The sequence below is a fragment of the Arachis hypogaea genome, chromosome 11 (assembly GCF_003086295.3).
Source record: "Arachis hypogaea cultivar Tifrunner chromosome 11, arahy.Tifrunner.gnm2.J5K5, whole genome shotgun sequence".
Lineage (NCBI taxonomy): Eukaryota > Viridiplantae > Streptophyta > Magnoliopsida > Fabales > Fabaceae > Arachis > Arachis hypogaea.
This window is the reverse complement of record NC_092046.1, coordinates 64840847-64861682: the sequence shown is the minus strand read 5'-3', so window position 1 is coordinate 64861682 and position 20836 is coordinate 64840847. Positions and strand designations below refer to the sequence as shown.

The 20836-nt window shown below is 38.2% G+C and overlaps 1 non-coding gene across 1 annotated transcript; it reads left to right on the top strand.

Annotated features, from left to right (window-relative positions):
- The first annotated feature begins 5356 nt into the window (after nucleotides 1-5356).
- Nucleotides 5357-5464, top strand: LOC112725956 (small nucleolar RNA R71). Its single transcript, XR_003165033.1, has one exon. It is a non-coding gene; the product is annotated as a small nucleolar RNA R71 (small nucleolar RNA).
- Nucleotides 5465-20836: the final 15372 nt, after the last annotated feature.

Genomic DNA, 20836 nt, shown 5'->3' with positions numbered 1-20836 from the left:
TCAGTAATTAATGCAGAAATCTTCTTCTGGGCCCACTTGGTGTGTGCTTGGGCTGAGCATTGAAGCTTCCATGTGTAGAGACTTTTCTTGGAGTTAAACACCAGCTTTTGTGCCAGTTTGGGCGTTTAACTCCAACTTTTGTGCCAGTTTTGGAGTTAAACGCCATAATTCTAGAGCTGACTTAGTACGCCTATTTGGGCCATCAAATCTCGGACAAAGTATAGACTATTATATATTTCTGAAAAGCCCAGAATGTCTACTTTCCAACGCAATTGAGAGCGTGCCAATTGGGCTTCTGTAGCTCCAGAAAATCCACTTTGAGTGCAGGGAGGTCAGAATCCAACAGCATCTGCAATCCTTTTTCAGCCTCTAAATTAGATTTTTGCTCAGGTCCCTCAATTTCAGCCAGAAAATACCTGAAATCATAGAAAAACACACAAACTCATAGTAAAGTCCAGAAGAGTAATTTTTATTTAAAAACTAATAAAAATATAATAAAAACTAATTAAAATATACTAAAAACATACTAAAAACAATGCCAAAAAGCGTATAAATTATCCGCTCATCACAACACCAAACATAAATTGTTGCTTGTCCCCAAGCAACTGAAAATCAAATAGGATAAAAAGAAGAGGATATACAATGAATTCCAAAAACATCTATGAAGATCAGTATTAATTAGATGAGTGGGGCTTTTAGCTTTTTGCCTCTGAATAGTTTTGGCATCTCACTTTATCCCTTGAAGTTCAGAATGATTGGCATCTATAGGAACTCAGAATCCAGATAGTGTTATTGATTCTCCTAGTTAAGTATGTTGATTCTTGAACACAGCTACTTTATGAGTCTTGGCCGTGGCCCTAAGCACTTTGTTTTCCAGTATTACCACCGGATACATAAATGCCACAGACACATAACTGGGTGAACCTTTTCAGATTGTAACTCAGCTTTGCTAGAGTCCCCAATTAGAGGTGTCCAGGGTTCTTAATCACACTCTTCTTTTTGCTTTGGACCTCGACTTTAACCGCTCAGTCTCAAGTTTTTACTTGACACCTTCACGCCACAAGCACATGGTTAGGGACAGCTTGGTTTAGCCGCTTAGGCCAGGATTTTATTCCTGTGGGCCCTCCTATCCACTGATGCTCAAAGCCTTGGATCCTTTTTTATCACCCTTGTCTTTTGGTTTAAAGGGGTATTGGCTTTTTCTACTTGATTTTCTTTTTCTTTCTTCTTTTTTTTTGCAAGCTTTTCACTGCTTTTTCTTGCTTCAAGAATCAATTTTATGATTTTTCAGATCATCAGATAACATTTCTCCTTTTCCTTTCATTTTTTCAAGAGCCAAAAATTTTAACATTCATAAACAATCAAATTCAAAAATATGCACTGTTCAAGCATTCATTCAGAAAAATAATAGTATTGTCACCACATCAAGATAATTAAACTGTTTTAAAATTTGAAATTCATGCACTTCTTTTTCTTTTTCAATTAAAAATATTTTTCATTTAAGAAAGGTGATGGATTAATTTTCATAGCTTTAAGGCATAGACACTAATGATCATGTAATAAAGACACAAACATAGATAAACATAAAGCATAATTTTCGAAAAACAGGAAAATAAAGAACAAGGAAGTTAAAGAACGGGTCCACCTTAGTGATGGCGGCTTGTTCTTCCTCTTGAAGATCTTATGGAGTGCTTGAGCTCCTCAATGTCTCTTCCTTGCCTTTTTTGCTCCTCTCTCATGGTTCTTTGGTCTTCTCTAATTTCATGGAGGAGGATGGAATGCTCTTGGTGCTCCACCCTTAGTTGTCCCATGTTGGAACTTAATTCTCCTAGGAAGGTGTTGATTTGCTCCCAATAGTTTTGTGGAGGAAAATGCATCCTTTGAGGGATTTCAGGGATTTCATGATGAGGAGTTTCCTCATGCTCTTGGTGAGGTTCTCTCTCTTGCTCCATCCTTTTCTTAGTGATGGGCTTATCCTCATCAATGAGGATGTCTTCCTCTATGTCAATTCCAGCTGAATTGCAAAGGTGACAAATGAGATGAGGGAAGGCTAACCTTGCCAAAGGAGAGGACTTGTCCGCCACCTTGTAGAGTTCTTGGGATATAACCTCATGAACTTCCACTTCCTCTCCAATCATGATGCTATGTATCATGATAGCCCGGTCTATAGTAGCTTCGGACTGGTTACTAGTGGGAATGATTGAGCGTTGGATGAACTCCAACCATCCCCTAGCCACGGGCTTGAGGTCATGCCTTCTTAGTTGAACCGGCTTCCCTCTTGAATCTCTCTTCCATTGGGCGCCCTTTTCACAGATGTCCATGAGGACTTGGTCCAGCCTTTGATCAAAGTTGACCCTTCTAGTGTAGGGGTGTGCATCTCCTTGCATCATAGGCAAGTTGAATGCCAACCTTACATTTTCTGGACTAAAATCTAAGTAATTCCCTCGGACCATTGTAAGCCAATTCTTAGGGTCCGGTTTCACACTTTGATCATGGTTCTTGGTGATCCATGCATTGGCATAGAACTCTTGAACCATTAAGATCCCGACTTGTTGAATGGGGTTGGTGAGAACTTCCCAACTTCTTCTTCGGATCTCATGTCGGATCTCTGGATACTCATTCTTTTTGAGTTTGAAAGGGACCTTGGGGATCACTTTCTTCTTAGCCACAACTTCATAGAAGTGGTCTTGATGCACCCTTGAGAGGAATCTCTCCATCTCCCATGACTCGGAGGTGGAAGCTTTTGCCTTCCCTTTCTTCTTTCTAGAGATTTCTCCGGCCTTTGGTGCCATAAATGGTTATGGAAAAACAAAAAGCTTTAGCTTTTACCACACCAAACTTAGAAGGTTGCTCGTCCTCGAGCAAAAGAAGAAAGAAGAAAGTAGAAGAAATAGAGGAGATGGAGGGGGCTATGTGTTTCAGCCAAGGGGGATAGGTGGTGTGTATGTTGTGTGAAAATGAAGGAGTGAAGATGGGTTTATAAAGGAATGGAGAAGGGGTTTGGTTTCGGCCATATAGGGTAGATTTGGGAGGAAAAGTGGTTTGAATTTGAATGGTGAGGTAGATGGGGTTTTATGAAGGATGGATGTGAGTGGCGAAGAGAATGGTGGGATTTGATAGGTAAGGGGTTTTTGGGGTGATTGGTGAATGGGTGAAGAAGAGAGAGAGAGGTGGGGTAGGTAGAGATCCTGTGGGGTCCACAGATCCTTAGGTATCAAGGATATCTCATCCCTGCACCAAATGGGGTGCAAAATGCCCCTTTCTGCCAATCCTGGCGTTAAACGCCAGGCTGCTGCCCATTCCTGGCGTTAAATGCCAGCTTCTTGCCCATTCCTGGCGTTAAACACCAGTCTGGTGCCCATTTCTGGCGTTAAACGCCCAGAATGGTGCCAGACTGGGCGTTTAACGCCCATTATGCTACCCTTACTGGCGTTTAAACGCCAGTAAGTTTCTCCTCCAGGGTGTTCTATTTTTCATTCTGTTTTTCCTTCTGTTTTTGCTTTTTCAATTGTTTTTGTGACTTCTCATGATCATCAATCTACAGAAAACATAAAATACAAAAGAAAATAGAAATTTAATATAGATAAGTAAAAATTGGGTTGCCTCCCAACAAGCGCTTCTTTAATGTCAATAGCTTGACAGTGGCTCTAATGGAGCCTCACAGATGTTCAGAGCAATGTTGGAACCTCCCAACACCAAACTTAGAGTTTGAATGTAGGGGTTCAACACCAAACTTAAAGTTTGGTTGTGGCCTCCCAACACCAAACTTAGAGTTTGACTGTGGGGGCTCTGTTTGACTCTGTATTGAGAGAAGCTCTTCATGCTTCCTCTCCATGGTTACAAAGGGATATCCTTGAGCTTTAAACACAAGGGAGTCTTCATTCACTTGAATGATTAATTCTCCTCTGTCAACATCAATCACAGCCTTTGCTGTGGCTAGGAAGGGTCTACCAAGGATGATGGATTCATCCATACACTTCCCAGTTTCTAGGATTATGAAATCAGCAGGGATGTAATGGTCTTCAACCTTTACCAAGACATCCTCTACAAGTCCATAAGCCTGTTTCTTTGAATTGTCTGCCATCTCTAGTGAGATTCTTGCAGCTTGTACCTCAATGATCCCTAGCTTCTCCATTACAGAGAGGGGCATAAGGTTTATGCTTGACCCTAGGTCACACAGAGCCTTCTCAAAGGTCATGGTGCCTATGGTACAAGGGATTGAGAACTTTTCAGGGTCCTGTCTCTTTTGAGGTAATCTCTGCCTAGTCAAGTCATCCAGTTCTTTGATGAGCAATGGAAGTTCATTCTCCCAAGTCTCATTACCAAATAACTTGGCATTTAGCTTTATGATTGCTCCAAGGTACTTAGCAACTTGCTCTTCAGTGACATCTTCATCCTCTTCAGAGGAAGAATACTCATCAGAGCTCATGAATGGCAAAAGTAAATTTAATGGAATCTCTATGGTCTCAGTGTGAGCCTCAGATTCCCATGGTTCCTCTTTAGGGAACTCCATGGAGGTCAGTGGGCGTCCATTGAGGTCTTCCTCAGTAGGAATCACTGCCTCTTCCTCCTCTCCATGTCCGGCCATGTGAGATGTGGTTATGGCCTTGCACTCTCTTTTTGGATTCTCTTCTGTATTGCTAGGGAGAGTGCTAGGAGGGAGTTCAGTAATTTTCTTACTCAGCTGACCCAATTGTGCCTCCAAATTTTTAATGGAGGACCTTGTTTTAGTCATGAAACTTTGAGTGGTTTTGATTAAATCAGAGACAATGGTTGCTAAGTCAGAGTGGCTCTGCTTAGAATTCTCTGTTTGTTGCTGAGAAGATGATGGAAAAGGCTTGCCATTGCTAAACCTGTTTCTTCCACCATTGTTGTTGTTGAAACCTTGTTGAGGTCTCTATTGATCATTCCATGAGAGATTTGGATGATTTCTCCATGAAGGATTATAGGTGTTTCCATAGGGTTCTCCAATGTAATTCACCTCTTCCATTGCTGGGTTCTCAGGATCATAAGCTTCTTCTTCAGAGGAAGCTTCCTTAGTACTGCCTGTTGCTGCTTGCATTTCAGACAGACTCTGAGAAATCATATTGACTTGTTGGGTCAATATTTCATTCTGAGCCAATATGGCATTCAGAGTATCAATCTCAAGAACTCCTTTCTTCTGAGTTGACCCATTATTCACAGGATTTCTTTCAGAGGTGTACATGAATTGGTTATTTGCAACCATTTCAATGAGTTCTTGAGCTTCTGCAGGCATCTTCTTTAGATGAAGAGATCCTCCAGCAGAGCTATCCAATGATATCTTGGATAGTTCAGACAGACCATCATAGAAGATTCCTATGATGCTCCATTCTGAAAGCATGTCAGAAGGGCACTTTTTGATCAATTGCTTGTATCTCTCCCAAGCTTCGTAGAGGGACTCACCATCCTTCTGTCTAAAGGTTTGGACTTCCACTCTAAGCTTACTCAATTTTTGAGGTGGAAAGAACTTTGCCAAGAAGGCATTGACTAGCTTTTCCCAAGAGTTCAGGCTTTCCTTAGGTTGTGAATCCAACCATGTTCTAGCTCTGTCTCTTACAACAAAAGGAAAGAGCATAAGTCTGTAGACTTCAGGGTCAACCCCATTGGTCTTGACAGTGTCACAGATTTGCAAGAACTCAGCTAAAAACTGATGAGGATCTTCCAATGGAAGTCCATGAAACTTGCAATTCTGTTGCATTAGAGAAACTAATTGAGGCTTAAGCTCAAAGTTGTTTCCTCCAATAGCAGGGATAGAGATGCTTCTCCCATAGAAATCAGGAGTAGGTGCAATAAAGTCATCAAGCACCTTCCTTGCATTGTTGGCATTGTTGTTGTTTTCGGCTACCATGGTTTCTTCTTCTTTGAAGAGCTCTGTTAGGCCCTCTAGAGAGAGTTGTGTTTTAGTTTCTCTTAGCTTTCTCTTTAAGGTCCTTTCAGGTTCAGGATCAGCTTCAACAAGAATGCTTTTATCTTTGCTCCTGCTCATATGAAAGAGAAGAGAACAAGAAAGTATGGAATCCTCTATGTCACAGTATAGAGATTCCTTAAAGTGTCAGAAGAAAAGAAGAATAGAAAGAGGAGGTGGAGAAGAGGGAATTCGAACTTATCAAGAGGGACAGAGTTCGAATTGCACCATGATGAGGAGTCTTAGTCCCTTAAATAGAAGGATGTGAGAAGAGGGGAAGAAATTTTTGAAATTAAAGTAAGAGATTTTGAAAATTTGGTAATTGGTTTTCGAAAACTAAGATTGAGAAAGAAATCAAGTGATTTTTGAAAAAGATTTTGAAATCAGAAATTAAAAAGATATGATTGAAAATTAATTTTGAAAAAGGGTGTGATTGAAAAGATATGATTGAGAAGATATGATTGAAAATCAAATTAAAAAGAGAAAGTTTTAAAACTAAAGTTGATTACTTGACTAACAAGAAATTAAAAGATATGATTCTAAAATTTAAAATTTGATCCTTTCTTAATAGGCAAGTAACAACTTGAAAATTTTTGAAGTAAATCTTGAATTGAAGCAAGGATTTTTGAAAATAGTAAAAATAAATATAAAATGGAAAGAAATTGATTTTGAAAGAGATATGATTGAAAAGATATGATTTGAAAAAGATTTGATTTTGAAAAATTATGAAAACTTGAAAAAAATGTGAAATTAAAAACAAAATCTTCCCTCTAGTGTCATCCTGGCGTTAAACGCCCAGCTAGGTACCCTGGCTAGCGTTTAAACGCCAGTTTTCCTTCTTCACTGGGCGTTTTGAACGCCCAGCTTTTTCTGTTTGATTCCTCTGCTGAATGTTCTGAATCTTCAATTCTCTGTATTATTGACTTGAAAAGACATAGTTTTTAAAAAATATTTTTGAATTTTTGATGATGGGAATCAATAAAAATGCAACTAAGATCAAATAAACAATGCATGCAAGACACCAAACTTAAAAGTTTGTATACTAAGGACTATAACAACGTAAAAATGCATGTAAGAAACAACAAAACATACAAAACAAGAGAATTTGAAGATCAGAGCAATGAAATCATCAAGAACAACTTGAAGATCAATGAAGAACAATATGTATAAATTTTTGAAAATGAGAAGGATAAAGACATGCAATTGACACCAAACTTAAAATTAGACAATAGACTCAAACAAGAAACATAAAATATTTTTGGTTTTATGATTTTAAAATTTTTTGTATTTTTTTTCGAAAATTATATAGAAAAGAAAATAAAGAGAATCAAAACTTTTAATAAGAATTCCAGGAATCATGCAATGTTAGTCTAAAGCTTCAGTCTAAAAAGGATTAGACATGTTTGGCCAAGCTTCAGCAGGACATTACATTCAATAGCTAAATTGATGAGAATCAATAAGCTTTTGTGATGGTGGGAACATCACCTTGAAACTCTAGAATTCATTCTTAAAAATTCTGAAGAAAAGATACCTAATCTAAGCAACAAGATGAACCGTCAGTTGTCCAAACTCGAACAATCCCCGGAAATGGCGCCAAAAACTTGGTGCACAAAATTGTGATCATCAACAATGGCGCCAAAGACTTGGAGCTCTCAAACGTGAATTACACTTTGTCACAATTCCGCACAACTAACCAGCAAGTGCACTGGGTCGTCCAAGTAATAAACCTTACGTGAGTAAGGGTCGATCCCACGGAGATTGTCGGCTTGAAGCAAGCTATGGTCATCTTGTAAATCTCAGTCAGGCGGATTCAAATGGTTATGGAGTTTAAGGTGATGAAAATAAATATAAAATAAAGATAGAGATACTTATGTAATTCATTGGTGAATTTCAGATAAGCGTATGAAGATGCTTTGTTCCCCTTGAACCTCTGCTTTCCTATTGCCTTCTTCCAATCATTCATACTCCTTTCCATGGCTACATCCCATCCTCTCAGTGAAAATGGTCCTGATGCTCTGTCACAACATCAGCTAATCAGCTGTCGGTTCTCGATCATGTTGGAATAGGATCCATTGATCCTTTTGCGTCTGTCACACGCCCCACAATCGCGAGTTTGAAGCTCGTCATAGTCATCCCTTCCCAGATCCTACTCGGAATACCACAGACAAGGTTTAGACTTTCCGGATCTCAGGAATGGCCGCCAATAATTCTAGCCTATACCACGAAGGTTCCAATCTTAGATTAGAAACCCAAGAGATACGCATTCAAGCCATTGCTAGTAGAACATAGGTGGTTGTCAGGCACATGTTCATAGGTGAGAATGATGATGAGTGTCACGGATCATCACATTCATCAAGTTGAAGAACGAATGAATATCTTGGAGAAGAAATAGACTTGAGTTGAATAGAAAAACAATAGTACTTTGTATTAATTCATGAAGAACAGCAGAGCTCCACACCTTAATCTATGGTGTGTAGAAACTCCACCGTTGAAAATACATAAGAACAAGGTCTAGGCATGGCCGAATGGCCAGCCTTAAAACGTGTCTAAGATAGCATAAGACTCATCAAAGATTAAAAGTATGAAAATACAATAGCAAAAGGTCCTATTTATAGAGAACTAGTAGCCTAGGGTTTACAGAAATCAGTAATTAATGCAGAAATCTTCTTCTGGGCCCACTTGGTGTGTGCTTGGGCTGAGCATTGAAGCTTCCATGTGTAGAGACTTTTCTTGGAGTTAAACACCAGCTTTTGTGCCAGTTTGGGCGTTTAACTCCAACTTTTGTGCCAGTTTTGGAGTTAAACGCCATAATTCTTGAGCTGACTTAGTACGCCTATTTGGGCCATCAAATCTCGGACAAAGTATAGACTATTATATATTGCTGAAAAGCTCAGGATGTCTACTTTCCAACGCAATTGAGAGCGTACCAATTGGACTTCTGTAACTCCAGAAAATCCACTTTGAGTGCAGGGAGGTCAGAATCCAACAGCATCTGCAGTCCTTTTTCAGCCTCTGAATCATATTTTTGCTCAGGTCCCTCAATTTCAGCCAGAAAATACCTGAAATCACAGAAAAACACACAAACTCATAGTAAAGTCCAGAAGAGTGATTTTTATTTAAAAACTAATAAAAATATAATAAAAACTAATTAAAATATACTAAAAACATACTAAAAACAATGCCAAAAAGCGTATAAATTATCCGCTCATCATGTGGCTAGGAAGGGTCTTCCAAGGATGATGGATTCATCCTCATCCTTCCCAGTGTCTAGGATTATGAAGTCAGCAAGGATGTAAAAGCCTTCAACCTTTACTAAGACATCCTCTACAAGTCCATAAGCCTGTTTCCTTGAATTGTCTGCCATCTCTAGTGAGATTCTTGCAGCTTGTACCTCAAAGATCCCTAGTTTCACCATTACAGAGAGTGGCATGAAGTTTATACTTGAACCAAGGTCACACAGAGCCTTCTTAAAGGTCATGGTGCCTATGGTACAAGGTATTAAGAACTTTCCGGGATCCGGTTTCTTCTGAGGTAATTTCTGTTGAACCAAGGCATTCAGTTCATTGATGAGCAATGGAGGTTCATCCTCCCAAGTCTCATTACCAAATAACTTGGCATTCAGCTTCATGATTGCTCCTAGATACTGAGTAACTTGCTCTTCAGTAATATCTTCATCCTCTTCACAGGAAGAATACCCATCAGAGCTCATGAATGGTAACAGTAAGTTCAGTGGAATCTCTATGGTCTCTGTATGAGCCTCAGATTCCTTTGGTTCCTCATTAGGGAACTCCTTAGTGGCCAGTGGACATCCAGTGAGGTCTTCCTCCCTAGAATTCACTGCCTTTCCCTCCTCTACAGTTTCGGCCATGTTGGGTATATTTATGGCCTTGCACTCTCTTTTTGGATTCTCTTCTGTATTGCTTGGGAGAGTACTAGGAGGGGTTTCAGTAACTCTTTTACTTAGCTGACCCACTTGTGCTTCCAAATTTCTAATGGAGGACCTTGTTTTAGTCATAAAATTGAGAGTGGTCTTGGATAGATCAGAGATTATGGTTGCTAAGTCAGAGAGGCTCTACTTAGAATTCTCTGTCTGTTGCTCAGAAGATGATGGAAAAGGCTTGCTATTGCCAAACCTATTTCTCCCACCATTATTATTATTGAAGCCTTGATTAGGCTTCTGATGATCCTTCCATGAGAAATTAGGATGATTCCTCCATGAAGGATTGTAAGGTTTCTATAGGATTCTCCCATGTGATTCACTTCTTCCATTGCAGGATTCTCAGGGTCATAAGCTTCTTCTTCAGAGGGAGCTTCTTTAGTACTGCCGGATGCAGCTTGTACTCCAGTTAGACTTTGAGAAATCATATTGACTTGCTGAGTCAATATTTTATTCTGAGCCAATATGGCATTCAGAGTATCAATCTCAAGAACTTCTTTCTTCTGAGTCATCCCATTATTCACAGGATTTCTTTCAGAAGTATACATGAACTGGTTATTTGCAACCATTTCAATGAGTTCCTGGGATTCTGCAGGCATCTTCTTAAGATGAAAAGATCCACCAGCAGAGTGGTCCAATGACATCTTGGACAATTTAGACAGACCATCATAGAATATACATAAGATGCGCCATTCTGAAAGCATGTCAGAAGGACACCTTCTGATTAATTGCTTGTATCTTTCCCAAGCTTCATAGAGGGGTTCACCTTCCTTCTGTCTGAAGGTTTGGACTTTCACTCTAAGCTTGCTCAACTTTTGAGGTGGAAAGAATTTGGCTAAGAAAGCATTGACCAACTTTTTCCAAGAGTTCAGGCTTTATTTAGGTTGTGAGTGCAACCATGTCCTAGCTTTGTCTCTTACAGCAAAGGGAAAAAGCATAAGTCTGTAGACCTCAGGATTAACCCCATTGGTCTTAACAGTGTCACAGATTTGTAAGAATTCAGCTAAGAACTGATGAGGATCTTCCAATAGAAGTCCATGAAACTTGCAATTCTGCTGCATTAGAGAAACTAATTGAGGCTTAAGTTCAAAGTTGTGTGCTCCAATTGCAGAATTGAGATGCTTCTTCTATAGAAGTCAGAAGTTGGTGCAGTAAAGTCACCAAGCATCTTCCTTGCATCTCCACCATTGTTGTTATTTTTGGCTGCCATCTCTACTTCTTTTTCGAAAATTTCTGTAAGGTCCTCTCCAGAGTGTTGTGCTTTAGCTTCTCTTAGCTTCCTCTTCAGAGTCCTTTCAGGTTCAGGATCAGCTTCAACAAGAATGTTCTTATCCTTGTTCCTGCTCATATAAAAAAAGAAGAGAACAGAAAAGAAGAGGAATCCTCTATGTCACAGTATAGAGATTCCTTTATTTGAGTAGAAGAAGAGAAGAATAGAATAAAGAAGGGAGAAGAAGAAGAATTCAAACACAGAGAGAGGGAGAGGGTTCGAATTTTAAGAAGAAGAGAAGTGTTAGTAATTAAATAAAATAAATAGAAAGAGATGAGAGAGAGAGAGAGTTATTCGAATTTGTAATTAAAAAAAAAAGAAAAATATTTTTGTTTTTATTTTAATTATTAGTTAGAATTCGAATTTAAGAAGGAAAATAAAATAAAATTAGAATTTAAAATAATTAGTTAATTAAAAAGAATTTTGAAAAAGTTGTTAGTGGTTTTCGAAAATTAGAGAGAGAAAAGTAGTTAGGTGGTTTTGAAAAAAAGATAAGAAATAGTAAGACAAACAAAAAGTCAAGTAGTTAATTGAAAAAGATTTGAAAATCAATTTTGAAAAGATAAGAAGTTAGAAAAAGATTTTGAAATTAAGTTTTGAAAAAGATATGATTGAAACATATGATTGAAATTTATTTTGAAAAAGATTTGAAAAAGAAATAAAAAAGATTTGATTTTTGAATTTAAAGTTGATTACTTGACTAACAAGAAAGTAAAAGGTATGATTCTAGAATTTAAAGATTGAACCTTTCTTAATAGGCAAGTAACAACTTGAAATTTTTGAATCAAAACATTAGATGTTAGCAATAATTTCGAAAATATGAATTAAAAATAAGAAAAAGATTTTGAAAATCAATTTTAAAAATTTTCGAAAATATTAAGAAGAAAAATGAAAAAGATTTGATTTTTGAAAATGATTTGAAAAGATAGAAAATTTTTAAATTGAAATTTTGACTTGACTAACAAGAAACAATTAAATTTTGAAAATTTTTGACTAAGTCAATCCAAAATTTCGAAATTGAAGAGTAAAATAAGGGAAAGATATATTTTTTTAATTTTTGAATTGTTAATGAGGAGAGAGAAAAACACCAAAATGATACAAGACATAAGAAATTAAGATCAAAACAAATAATGCATGCAAGAACACTTTGAATGTCAAGATGAATACCAAGAACACTTTAAATATCATGATGAACATCAAGAACATATTTTTGAAAATTTTTAAGAAAAGAAACACATGCAAGACACCAAACTTAAAAAATTTTAATGTTTAGACACTATGAATTCAAAAATGCATATGAAAAACAAGAAAAGACACAAATCAAGAAAATCACAAGATTAAACAAAGAAAATCATCAAGAACAACTTGAAGATCAAAGAAGAACACATGCATGAATTTTCGAAAATTTTAAGAAAAGTTAAAACATGCAATTGACACCAAACTTAAAATTTGACACAAGAGTCAAACAAGAAACACAAAAATTTTTTGGTTTTTATGATTTATTAATTTTTTTGTATTTTTCCAAAATTATTTTGGAAAAAGAAAATAAAGAGATACAAAATTTTTAATAAGAATTCCAGGATTCCTGCAATGTTAATCTAAAGTTTCGGTCCAATAGAATTAGACATGGCCAAATGGCCAGCCAAGCTTTAGCAGAGCATTACATACAATAACCAGATTCATGGGAACCAAAAGGCTCTTGCAAAGATAAGTGGAAACCTCGGTCCAAAAGATTAGACATGGCTTAACAGCCAGCCAGGTTTCAACATATCTCATGAAACTCTAGAATTCATTCTTAAAAACTCTGAAAAACATATATATATATTCGAAAATTAAAGTAATAAAAACTTAAACATAAAATAAAATTACCTAATCTAAGCAACAAGATAAACCGTCAGTTGTCCAAACTCAAACAATCCCCGGCAACGGCGCCAAAAACTTGGTGTGGGAAATCGTGATTCACACTTTTCACATCTCCACACAACTAACCAGCAAGTGCACTAGGTCATCCAAGTAATAAACCTTACATGAGTAAGGGTCGATCCCATGGAGATTGTCGGCTTGAAGCAAGCTATGGTCATCTTGTAAATCTCAGTCAGGCGGATTCAATGGGTTATGTGATTTTGATAATTAAAAGATAAATAAAATAGAAACTAAAATAGAGATACTTATGTAATTCATTGGTGGGAATTTCAGATAAGCGTTTGGAGATGCTTTGTCGCTTCTGAACCTCTGCTTTCCTATTGCCTTCTTCCAACCATGCGTGCTCCCTTCCATGGCAAGCTGTAGGATCCTCTCAGTGAAAATGGTCCTCTACGGTTTCTGCACGGCTAATCAACTGTCGGATTTCTCGACCAGGCACAGCTACCGCATGGCTAATCATCTGTCGGTTCCCGCTAGCATCGGAATAGAATCCATTGATCCTTTTGCACACTGTCACTGCGCCCAACATTCGCAGGTTTGAAGCTCGTCACAGTCATCCCTTCCCAGATCCTACTCGGAATACCACAGATAAGGTTTAGACTTTCCGGATCTCAGGAATGGCTACCAATTGGTTCTAGCCTCTGCCACGAAGATACTAATCTGACGGACTCGGTTCGTGTGTTAGGTACCCAAGAGATACGCACTCAAGCTGTCGCCCAATGACTACGTTGAGATCAGATAGAACGAAAGTGATTGTCAGGCACGCATTCATAGAATTGAGAATAATGATGAGTGTCACGGATCATATCATTCTCCAGATTGAAGTACGAGTGAGTATCTTAGAGAAGAAGTATGAGTGAATTGGAGGAAAAACAATAGTACTTGCATTAATTCATGAAGAATAGCAGAGCTCCACACCTTAATCTATGGGGTGTAGAAACTCCACCGTTGAAAATATATAAGTGAAAAAGGTCTAGGCATGGCCGTGAGGCCAGCCTTCCAAATGTCTAAGGACTAAATGTCCAGAGATGTCAAGATATAAAAATGATCAAAGATGTAAAATAAATCTCTAAAAGTAGTTTTTATACTAAACTAGTAACCTAGGTTTACAGAAAATTAGCAACTAAGTGCAGATAGTACAGAAATCCACTTCCGAGGCCCACTTGGTGTGTGCTTGGGCTGAGAATTGAAGCTTTTTCGTGCATAGGCTGTTCTTGGGGTTAAACGCCAGCTTGGGTGCCAGTTTGGGCGTTTTACGCCAGAAAGTTTTAGGCTGGCTTTGAGCACCAGTTTGGGCTATCAAATCGCGAGCAAAGTATAGACTATTATATATTGCTGGAAAGCCCAGGATGTCTACTATCCAATGCAATTAAGAGAGAGTCAATTGAGGTTCTGTAGATCCAGATAATCCACTTCGAGTGCAGGAGGGTCAGAATCCAACAGCATCTGCAGTCCTTTTTCAGCCTCTGAATAAGATTTTTGCTTAGGTCCCTCAATTTCAGCCAAAAAATACCTGAAATTACAGAAAAATACACAAACTTATAGTAAAGTCCAGAAATATAATTTTTGAATAAAAATAATAAAATATAATAAAAAGTAACTAAAACATACTAAAAACTATGTAAAAATAATGCCAAAATGGGTATAAATTTTTTGCTCATCAATGATCCAACTCTAAGTTTGGTGTGCCTTCAGGCACACTAGGACACCTTTCAAAAATAATGATCATAATGCCCGTTTGACATTTATTTCTTGGAATTTATAGCCAAACATTAAGTTTGGTGTTCTATATATTGCAAGAACATGTGATAAAAGTCAAATTTTCTTGAGCTTTGAAGATCATGAAAGTGCAACCATGGTTAGAATTTTTAATTCATGTTAGAAATAGCAAAATAAAGTTCTTCTCATGATGGTTTAACCAAAAAGTAACGCTAATTTTATGGAGATTTCAATGACAACATTTGGAGGAAGTAACACTTTGAACCATATGACCAAACACTAAGTTTGGTATCCTCCAAGACTATATATGGTGGCACCAAAAAGAGTCACGGTTGGTTAAATAAGCATGAGGAATGATATCCAATGTTTTAATTTTAAAAAAGATTAATTGTTCTTTTACCACCTCCTGTTAGTACTAACTCAATTTGTCTTGTAATAATGGTTAGGTGCACAGAGAACTATTTTATGAAAGGGACAAGACAAGAAAAGAAAAGGTTAGCCTGAAGACAAAGGGGATCACATGGCTTGAAGGATGAATCTGAACATCCTTGAAAGAAGCACTTGGAAGACCGAAGAAATATGCTTCATGAAGAAGCAACTTTTGTCTTTATTTAACCTTGCATGCACAACGTTAATTTATCCCTTTTCCAAATGAATCCTAGCCATCCATTTTTTCATTAATAGCTTACTACAAATAGCCTCCCTTGAACCGTGCATGTGAACCAAAAGCTCACACTTCTTGTGCTCAGATATTCAATGCTCTTGTTCTCTAAAACCAAAGCTTAGAAGCTGTGCCCTTGTGCAACAAAGTACCCTTATTCACTTGCTTCCATAACACCACTCTAACTTCAAACACCTTCCCTCCTAAGGTACATCCCACTCACCCATTCTCTTCATAAGCCCTTAACCTCAATTCGGCCAACCATCAAAGGAAGCATGGCTTCTTCTTCAAGCTCTAAAAGAAGAAGAGGAAAGGAACCCATGTTTGAAGAAGGTGACAATGAATATGATCGATGGAAGTTCATATCATGGTACCATCAAATGCAACTTGGGTGGATGAATGATAAGAAGATATACCCCAAAGTTCCTTTCCAGCTACCTGATGACGGGTGCCTAGAAATGAAGGCCAAGATTAGAAAGAGAAAATAGGAAGAAATCACTTCACTAATCACCAGGATTAATACAAACATCATAAGGGAGTTTTATGCTAACATTCCAAGGCTTAATATGACTGAAGCCCCAACTTACAAGAGTTATGTACGGGGAATGGAAGTGGACTTTAGTCTAAAGACTATCATGAAAGTCTTAGGACTTAGGTCAGCACATTTTGATGAGCTGGGATACCACGAAAGAGTAACTGAGAACCCAGATTATGATGAAATATCTAGTGATATCTGTGTGGTGAATGCTGACTGGGAAAGGGACAATCAAGGAAGGCACAAGTACTTGAAAAAAGGAGATCTCATCCCTGAAGCAAAAGGATGGTATGAGCTGATAAGGAGATCAATCCTTGGCACAGTAAACACATCAAAAATCAACAAGCAAAGGGCTGTCATGCTACACTGCATAATGGTGGGGGGAGAGATAAAGGTCCATGAGATCATTGCAAATAACATTCAAAGGGTTGCAGAGAAAAATTCTGCTGAAGCCTAGCTCTATTACCCAAGCACCATTTTGAGGTTATGCATGAAGGCCAGAGTGCCACTAGAGGATGCGCACCCAACATGGCTATATCCAGGCATGCCCATAACCCTCAAAAGAATGACAAATGTCACAGAGGCACAGCAAAGTCGAAGACCACAGAGGAGGAGAAGGAGAGAAGAACCATAGGAAGGAGAAGAGCAACAAGAAGAACAAGGAGAGGAGCAACAATTCCAACCACAAGACAACCTAGACATGGGGCGAATGCAAGAGGTAATTGAAAGGATCTCCGAACAATACATGAGAGTGCAAGAAAAGCAAGAAGAGTTCCATTCACAGTACATGAGAGCTCAACAAAGACAAGAGGAGCTTCAGCTGAGAATGATGAGTCAACAGAGAGATTATGAATCAAGATCTTTAGTCATGCAAAGAGAACAAGATTCACAATTTCAAGAATCTCTCAACCAGCTGGGCCAACTCCATGTTGATAACATGAGAGCTATCCAGGAGTTCATGACTCTTCAGAATGCAAGGTATGGAGTTCAAGCTGACTATAACATAAATAGCCAAATCAAGCTCAACTACATTGGGGAACATCTGCATAGCATGGACCCATCTTTCCAATTTATGATGAATACTTCAAGGAAAAGAGTGCCAGAGAAATAAACAAAGCAATAGGCCTTGAAAACAGAATAGGGGAGACAATGAAGAAAGCTGGATTCTGACAAAAGCTAAAGGGCAAAATAAAGGGAGAAAGTAGTAAGCAAGCAGACGAAAAGAAGAAGAAAGACAAGCAAGATAAAAAATAAAAGGTGGACTTGCTCCTTTGTTATTCCATTCCATAAAGAAAGAACATGTTTGTCTTAGTTGATATTCACTTATGGTTTTAGTAATCTTGGATTCTATATATTTTAATCTTGCAATAAGCGTTCTAGCCTAAGTGTGTGTGCTTTCAGTTTCACCTATCTGAATGCTTGTCTTGTTCCCTAAGTCTTTTCAATTCAATAAAAGAAATGTTTGAACAAAGAAGTGGAATAGCTCCTTTTTAGCAAGCAGTAAAATAACAGTAAGTGGTGGTGCACGTTTGATTGTGTAGTAGCTAACTTATGATGAATAAAAAGATAGATTGTTCTCTTTCTAAGTATAAATTAGCTTACTGTCTATGAATCTTAGTAAATAAAAGTCCTTGGTTGGAAAGGAAAACAAATAGAAAGAAAGAAAAGAAAAGCCAAAGTGCCAGCAAAAACAAAAGAAAGCAATGAATAAGGCTAGACACCAATAGCTTGGACCTTAGGACATATGCCTGTGGTGTTTTTGTACTAAGATCTGCTTGGATGATTAGGTTCTATGGAGTGCTTTAACACTTGGTAACTTGGGTTGACTAACCCAGGATTATCAACCGAAAGTCCAATATCAAGAGCAACCTAGTTACAAAATATTTAGTAACCCAAAGAGGTGCTGGGCATCAATGTTCTAAGAAGAATTGTGAGCCAAGTGTCTGTAGTGAATAATGTGTTTAGTACATATGAGCTAAGAAACTTCTATAACACATGACACTAAGCTAAAGTTACAGGAAAAGAAAATGAAGAAAAGCAATAACCACGGATAAGTAAATAATAAGAGGTCATAGCAGTGTGTTAATTGATGCTTGAAGGAGACATTCTATGCTTAAAGATCAATAAAAAGTTAGCTACTGCATTTTCTGCATAAAACCCCATCAACTAAGAAATAATGCTTTGCTAATATGAATACTCCCTTCTGTTTCATTCCTTTTTCATAATAATTCAGTACTTGCTTAGGGACAAGCAAGATTTAAGTTTGGTGTTGTGATGCCAGGGCATCTTAGGCAAGTTTCACTAGCCTTTTTCTTTGTTTTTGATAGGTGTTATGCACTTTCTTGAGCTATAAGTAAGCAAATTGGGTAGAAATTTGTGTTTGCCTATATTCATTCAACTATGAGTAAATTGATGCAATTTCATGATGATTTATGCTATGATTGCTTGTACACTGAGAATGATAAGAATCTTCATGACTTTAGCAAGGCTTTGATGCATTCATTGGTTAATGATAGGTGAAGAAAAGCATGGAGGAAGGTTGAAGAGGGAGCATGGAAATGATGAAGAGGAAGCAACGTTGGTGGCCAAGTTGGACCACCAACGTTGCCTCAAACTTTGGAAGAGAAACAGGGCACTTCTCTATAAACACTGCTGATGCTCACGTTTGAGGTAGCATTGGACATCCAACGTTACCCCCAACGTGGTGATGAAAAATTCAATTCTGGAGCTAAGGGAATTTTGGGTGACGCGTATGCGTCAATGACGCGTACGCTTGAGAAAGCAAAATTTGATATCCGCGCGCAAGCGTGCATCACGTGCACGCGTGGAATGGCAAAAATTGACCATCCACGCGTACGCGTGGGTCACGCGTACGTGTCAAAATCGGATGTTGGAGGTCCAACGTTACCTCAAACGCTAGCCTCCAACGTTCGCGATACTCAGCCCAGAATTTTGATTTGAAATTTTTGAAATCGACGCGTACGGGTCAGTGACGCGTACGCGTGGATTGAAAACAAGGCAATGCATGCGTAAGCGTAGTAAACGCATACGCGTGACTAAGAAAAATTTCAGATATCACGCAAAGGCGTAAAGCACGCGTGCGCGTGGATAGAAAAAAGACAGTTTACGTGTTAGCGTGGAGTACGCGCACGTGTGATATTGCTAATGTTGGAAGGAACGTTGGGGGTCCAACACTGAGGCCAACGTCCCCTGAAGCTGAAAAATGAAATATTTTCATCCAAGCACACGCGTGAAGCATGCGTATGCGTGGATAAGCAATTTTTAACCCTTTTGCAGACGCGTGAAGCACGCGTACGCGTGGGTAAGTTGAACGTTGGCCCCAACGTTGAGTCAAACGCCAATGACAGCAAGCTTTCTGGTTTTTGCTGGTCTGATTCAAAGTGGCGTTTGAGTCAACGTTAGCCCTCAAACTTTGACTCAAACGTGAAGCATCAGATTCAAATTTTACACAGATCTCTTCTCAACATCAAGGGGCAACCAATTGAAGCCATATTCAACCCAATTCCATCAAGGCCAAAAGCCCAATTCAAGGCTTGAAGAGATCAATAGAAGAAAGTGTATAAATAGCTTAGAATTTAAGTTAGAAGGACTTTTCACCATTTTTTAGATTTTTTTTCATTTACTGCACTTGAATTTCAGAATGTATTTGAGATTTCTAATTTCCATTTTTAGAGCTATGAACAACTAAACCCCTTTCATTGGGTTAGGGAGCTCTGTGTAATTCAATGGATCAATTTTAGTTTTCATTCATCTTCTTCTGTCTTTTCTCTTGATTTTACTATAAAGCTTTCGTTCTTCATCCAATTGGATAGTTATCTTGGGAAAGAAGCTATTCATAATTGGATCTCCTCGGAACCTTGGAAGAGGAATGAGGAGATCATTCTAGAAATGCTTTCTCACATTGGATTAGATTGGGGTTTGGATGGATATAGTGACATGTAATCCTACCAACACTTTGATCTATGAATTTGTGTGGTATAATCAGTGACCAAACTTTATCTCTTCTCATGAGCACTTAAATCAAGGAATTGGGCAATTGTTCATGCTTAGAGAGATTGGTGAGCCAAGGAATTGGGATCCAATCACTTAAGATTGCCAAGGAGATCAATGAATGCATTGATTGCGGAAGAGTTGAAAATGAATTTGATCCGGAGAATTATACATCTCCTGAACCCAATGAATCCCCCATTCTATTTACTTTCTGCTCTTTAATTTCATGCTAATCCCCCCTTCCCATTTAATCTCTTGCAATTTAAGCTTCTGCACTTTAATTCCCTGCGATTAAATTTTCTGTCCCTTTAATTTCTTGCAATTTATGTTTCCCGCCAATTTTACTTTCTGCGATCTCAATTTCACTTACTATTTCACTCAACTAGCATAATCCTCCAATTGTAATTGATCGATCTACCAATCCTTGTGGGATTCGACCTCACTCTTTTGTGAGTTTTTACTTGACGACAATCCGGTGCACTTACTGAAAAGAAATTTGTCGAGAGGCAAGTTTTCGCTGCATCATCTATCTCAAAAGAGTAAGTTCCTGAGAAGGCATCTAATTTGAACCGCGAAGTCTTTAGAAATGGCTTTCCAAGCAGGATGGATGATGGTCTTCCTGAGTCATTAGGGGGCATCTTCAAAATGTAGAAGTCAATAGGGAATGTCAACCCCTTAATGCTCACCAACACTTCTTCAGCAATTCCAACCACTGAGATTATGCTCTTATCTGCCAAAACAAAATATGCTACCGACCTTTTCAAGGGTGGGAGCCTCAAGGCATCATATACAGATAATGGCATAATACTAACACATGCACCTAAATCACACATGTCAAAATATTGTACACCCTC